Below are 6,015 nucleotides of genomic sequence, written 5' to 3'. Positions count from 1 at the left end.
AGCTGCTTTTCAGCACTGCATTCAACTGATCACTACTGGAGACAAACATGTTCTGCAATGTGTTATAGGCTTTCAGTTATACCTGGGGTAATAGTCATAATCCAGATCAACTGTATTCATATAGCACAGGAATTTCATTTTCAAGTTGTTGTTGCATTATTTTTTTTCTCCTTCACCTTTGACTTTTACTGGAAGCATACTGTGCTTCCAGTAAAAGTCAAAGGGACCTCTGGCTAATATGTTGGCTTCCATGTCGGGCTTGTAGCCGAAAACTAGCTTTACTTTGTTGTCTGGGTCAACTTTGCTAGCGAGAGACAGAAAGAGGCGCTGAAAGGCTGCTCCAATGAAACTTATTGTTTCGGAGGAAAACACGAACACAGTGTACAGTCGAGTCTTAATTATTTACTGACAACTGGACTACACTGCCCATAAGGCTACATTCTTTACATCTATGCCTGTAACACTCTACCTATTGCTTTCATATTAAATAATTTTTTGAATAATAATTAAAGAAAAATATTTCTTCACCTCGTTATGCGGGCCAAAAGTAGAGGTGACATGGGCAGCGAGATTGAGACACCGACATTAGAGCCTCTTAATGCGTGTTTTGTTTGGGTTTCCTCCAGCGTGGAATTACCAAAAATAGAGAAGGCATAGCCGAACATATGAAACAGGAAAAGACCGCCGTGTAATCCATTCATTTCAACAAAGTAACTGTATTCTGAATACCACCTTTTTAAATGGTAACTGTAACCGAATACAGTTACTCATATTTTGTATTTTAAATACATAACATGTGTTCCGTTACTCCCCAACACTGAATAATTTACAAAACTACATAACCAAATAACATATTAGTTAATAGATGATAGCCAGACATGGGAAGTAAAGTCTTTGTGAAGAAATTTCAGGTATCCATACTTTCAGTGTTGTGCCAAAAAGTGTTGAACTGTGAAATGCAATATTTCTATCAGCTCAACAAGCATCAGCAAACACACAACCTATTTGAGTGCCATTTGTCACAGCGTGTGTTCGTAGCTAAAGGTCATCAGGGGAGGTATTTCATGGCTGATGATGCTTAACTGAATTATGAAGACTATCTATTGATATGTTTGTGTTTGTAGTACAACTTATCCTATTTGATCAAACTACTATGAAAGTTTTATGAAAGGGGTTTTTTTTGTTCTTGTTGTTGTTGTTTTGCTATGTGAGGTTCAGAAATTCTCACTAGTCTTTTCCAATGTCAAGATTTCTGTCAGTGTATGCTCAAATATGGGACTTTACAGTACTGCCTGAATTTCTTTTCATACTTTTAAATAGCCAAGTCGTGGAGATTTTTTTTCTTGTGTCCTAAATTACAGATTCAAATTCAATTTTTATCGTAAGAAAGGAACATGAATGTTTCATCTTTAATAATTGCTGAGATATTCATGTTCAGACATGGCCTAAGATTTCAAAGTGTGAAAATCATATTGGCAGCGCCTCCGACTGCCCAAATAACTCTAAAATCTTGTGTGTTTCATTAGTGTGGTATAATCACTGATGCTGTGAAGTAACTAGCTGCATTTAGTCAAAGTAGTTTTTACACTCCTCCTTCACGCTGCAGCTTTCTCTGTAGAGCACAAGATGGAAGCAAAGTCCAAGTTGTGTACTATTGGTCTTAAAACGTGTACAAGATCATCTTTGATCAAACTGATTCAGTTCTGTACTGTTTATATATGAAAAATAAACACTTTTTTTAAAATCTTAGATTATTTTATATACAGTGAGATGGAGACTTAATACGATCTGTTTTTTAGACCTTTCTGTTCATTTAGAAAATTTCCAGGTTGCTGCTGAGTTGTCCAAAAAGTTACCTCCTGTCTTCTTTTTGCAACCACATTTCCTTGATGGAAATGTCATATGGTCAAGGAAAGGAAGGAAGAAAAATGAATAAGGAAGTCCGAAAAGAGATGCACAATGCAGAGTGTAAAAATGCAATTAAATTAGACCCTTTAACAGTGTGACAATGTCCAGAAGATAGACTGTAGACGTGTTCTTATCATGGTGTTTCATGCAGGCCACATACTAGAACCCTGAAAGAAAAAGTATGATTTCATGTTTGGATTTTTCAATTGTTCAAGGAAATGGAATATATATAATATATAGTAGATAATGGAAACTGAGCTATTGTGATCTCAAATGCACTTTGATAAATTAATATCATGATGTCATGTAGAGAGCCTGTATAAATCTGTTCTTGAAACTGTGATAAGAAACGGATTCTGTTACAGCTGTGGGTTTACCAGCATTTCTATATCTATCTATTTATTTAGATTAGAAAACATTTTTTAGTGTGATTACGTACATCAGTTTACCAACAGCATGAACAGCTAGCATCAAATTATATAACTTTTACTGAAACCTGTGATTCATGGATTTGTATTAGACCTGAGTAACATAATTTTCCTTGTCTACAGGATCACCATAATATTATTAGTCATCATCAGCATCATTTATCTCGAAAAAGTGAGATAAGAGTAAAGCTTCTGAGTGAACGTCTGGGTTTAGATCAGAATGGTTCTGCTTTCTTAAAAATATCCAGTCTTAATTTTTGCTTTTACATTTTATTTAATGCAACTTCAGACAAAAACATAAAAGATAATCAAATCATCCTTCCCGATAGAAGACAGAAATTGATTCTACCAAAATAGAATATTGCATATAAAAGCATTAGCGTGGGATCAGTCACTGAAAAGACGTTAAAAACATATTTGTTCACAGTTTGGTTTCACACTCTCAGACCTACACACTGTAGCTGTGCTTGTTGAACACAAGATGGAAGCAAAGTCCAAGTTGTGCTTTGTCACTTTTACAGCATACAAAACACACGATACTGCCAAAATAACTTTAAATGATGTAAGATCTACAAATAAATAAGACTAACAGGAAAGACACGAGAGAATATTTAACATAAACTGTGCTACTTTTCATCTGAAAGAAGGAGGAATTAAAAAAAAACCTCAAAATATACTGTTAAAGGCAACAGGATAAACCATTTCATAAAAAGACCAGCTCGTGATGAGTTAACACCAGCCTGTTAATGCACTACATGATGAGAAACCATATGAGGAGTTATGTTCATAAGGAGGAATGTTTGAGAGGGTCATGAAGGAGCACAGGCTCCTTTAACCCTCGTATCTCATCAAGGTTATTATGTTGAAGTTAACTGAAAAGGTTTCAGTCTTCATCGGCTTCACCAAATGTGACAACAGTCGTTACAACTAACGTTTCAACATATTTAATGATGAGCACATGGGGAACATTTTCTTTATGTTTGCCAAACACTGAAGTCTCCTCAGTCAGATCTTCAGACAGTGGAAGCTCTGGAGATGAAGGAGTCGACAACTTCAAGGGCTGCAGATTAAAAGAGCAGAACAGAAAAACACTGATGGTGAGTAAGAAACAGGAAATCTTCTCTGGATTAAAGATTATTGTGTTTTATGTTGCTAATCATCTTCTCTAATCCTGGACTGGAGGTGTTACAGATTTATCCTTGCGTTCTGGGGTTCCCACTTTTTATTCTTAGTTCATGGTTACTATAATCATCCATTATGTCCCTAATGGATAATGGATAACTTCAAGAAAGCAAACACTCCAAAGAATCATTTCCTTCACTGGAGGTTTAGTTACATCAGCCTGACTAGTGAGTTGTTTGGGTTAGGTCGGTTTGTTGGGGTGAGTTTTGGAAAGTTAGGTTATTTCCTGTAATCAAACCTGCTGGACTGTTTATCCTTCATCTCCTCTCTTAGGACTGATGTGTCCTGATCATTCAGGCACTTAAATGTGCTGTGCTAACTTAAGACTAACTGCTAACTTTCTGAGCACTCTGTGCGGTTGTAAAAGTAGCTGAATAAAGATGATGTTGACTAATTATCGCAGATCATCCATGATTGAGTCAAAGTGCCTAATGAACCTATTAAAATGAAGCTACATGGTTGATATATGGGTGTATGAAGCTTATAAAGAATGAAGCACACTCACCTGCACATTTCTTTGTCCTCCTGATGGATCAACTCTGTCACTTTCACTCAAACTCATCATGGAAACATTAACTGGAGGCTCTGGGTTGTTGTTGACTTTGTTACAGAGTGAACATTTAAAAGACTTTTTCCACTTCTCACATTCTTGCACACAGCTGTTGCAGAAGCTGTGGCCACACTGCAGCACCCCAGGCTCAGTGCAAACATCTGAACAAATTGGACAGCAAGCCTCAATGAACGCTTCATCACTCCAGCTTAAACCACTGTTGGACTCTTCATCTGTCTTTGTGACATCAAAAGGCTCTTCATCGACTTGATCTTCAAAGTCTGAATCTTCGAATTCATCATTTGGATCTTTGTGACTCAGCACTTGAGCCCAATCTTGTATTGTAGCTTTCACAGCATCTTTCTCATTAATCTGTACCAGCTTGTCCAAAGTGTTCTCCAGGTCGCACATTGTTGGATTCTCTCTCGTATGCTGTGCAAAGTGCCAATGAAACGTAGAGCTGTGGGCTGATGGTGAAAGACCAGAAACAAGACTTTAGAATTAATTTATGAAAGAACTTGAAACATAAATTAATAAAAACGGTAACATCTTTACATTTTAATTTAAAATCGATTTAAAAATTGAACAATCTCATTAATTGGATGCTCACCTTTGTCTTTCAGGCTAAGTCCAAGTAGCTCCTGCTATTTTCCTGTGTAGAGCTGCTCTTTCACTCTTCAAATAACCAACAACTTGCTCACCTTAGATCCTTTATTTGGAATGGGGGCGGGGCTCCAGTATGGTAATGCATTTTCTCTTGAATGTGATTGGTTAAAGTAGACTGAGAAAATAACCTGTCAACTTGCGGGAAATGTGCTGTTTTTTCTGGGGAAGACTGAAGGTGGAGTTGTATTAAGTATGACTTATTTGACATCATTTATATTAATATGACAACTAATAATAATAAACAACTCTCTTCAACAAAGAAAACATCGTGGCACGCAGCAATCTGTCAAACAAGCTATTTCTGAAAATAACAGAGGCAAATGTAATATTATTTCCAGATTTACAGTCCAGTCAAGGGTATTTGGTTAAGTAGTGGTTATACAATTCATGCCATGTACTGACATCACTATGTCTGTGGAGTCAGAGAAATATCATTTCAATCCTCACAAGTACACCTGCGTGAAAACAAAGTAATGTCAGCAAGTTCTGGGGAACAAGGAAGTATTTATTTTGCAGGGCTGAAAAACATCTGTGCAAATGACTTAAGAACACATGTTTCTGTGTAAAAGTTCTTCCTGGTCAACATTTGTCATCACCATCTAGGCTCGGGGATTCCCGTTAACAAGACATACCAGTTCCTATACAAGCCAGAAAATAACTGTCTGTTCGCTAGAAGTGGACTGTTTTTCTGTGTATCCGGTGCGGACTGACTTAATCTTCTTACTGACAGCTCTGAACATGTGATATATTTTCTATTAATTAATAGAACAGCTAATAATAATCTACAACAAACTCTCAACAACAAAAAAAGCAGAAAGTCGGCCCACGGGGCTCAAAACTTCCCATGGGTGTTCAAATGAGCTGAGATCCTGTGAATGCCATAAAACATGGCCCCACAGTGGGGATCGAGTGTTCAGATTATGCTTTTCATTTTTGAACCATCACTGAGGTGCATTTCTTCACAGCAGCTTTGTTTGAAATAATGGGAAATTTATAGCTCGTCATTTACCTGCAGCTAAAAGAAAAGAAGAACACCCCAGCAATGGACATAAAGTGACAAGAAGTCAAAGCCAGGGGCGGATCTACAGGTGGGCAAGGGGGGGACAACTGCCATCCTGGTGTAGAGCCTTGCCCCTCAACCCCAGCTTTTATGTCCTTGACTCCATTTACGTATTTTCACATCAAAATCTTTTCTGTGTTCATAATTCCATCAATTTTGACAAGATACACAACACCACCTCCTGAAATCCAGTCCCAAATCATGACAGTCTCCAGATGTTT

The 6,015-nt window shown here is 37.2% G+C and overlaps 1 long non-coding RNA gene across 1 annotated transcript; it reads right to left on the bottom strand.

The window, feature by feature from the left end:
* Positions 1-2,377: 2,377 nt before the first annotated feature.
* Positions 2,378-4,806, bottom strand: LOC146512469 (uncharacterized). Its single transcript, XR_014875640.1, has 3 exons — positions 4,679-4,806; positions 4,024-4,535; positions 2,378-3,396 (listed from the first exon to the last, which is right to left on the bottom strand). It is a non-coding gene; the product is annotated as an uncharacterized LOC146512469 (long non-coding RNA).
* Between the last annotated feature and the right edge of the window lie 1,209 nt (positions 4,807-6,015).

The sequence above is a fragment of the Neolamprologus multifasciatus genome, chromosome 8, assembly GCF_963576455.1.
Source record: "Neolamprologus multifasciatus chromosome 8, fNeoMul1.2, whole genome shotgun sequence".
Classification (NCBI taxonomy): Eukaryota; Metazoa; Chordata; class Actinopteri; order Cichliformes; family Cichlidae; genus Neolamprologus; species Neolamprologus multifasciatus.
This window is presented reverse-complemented; position numbering and strand designations above follow the sequence as displayed.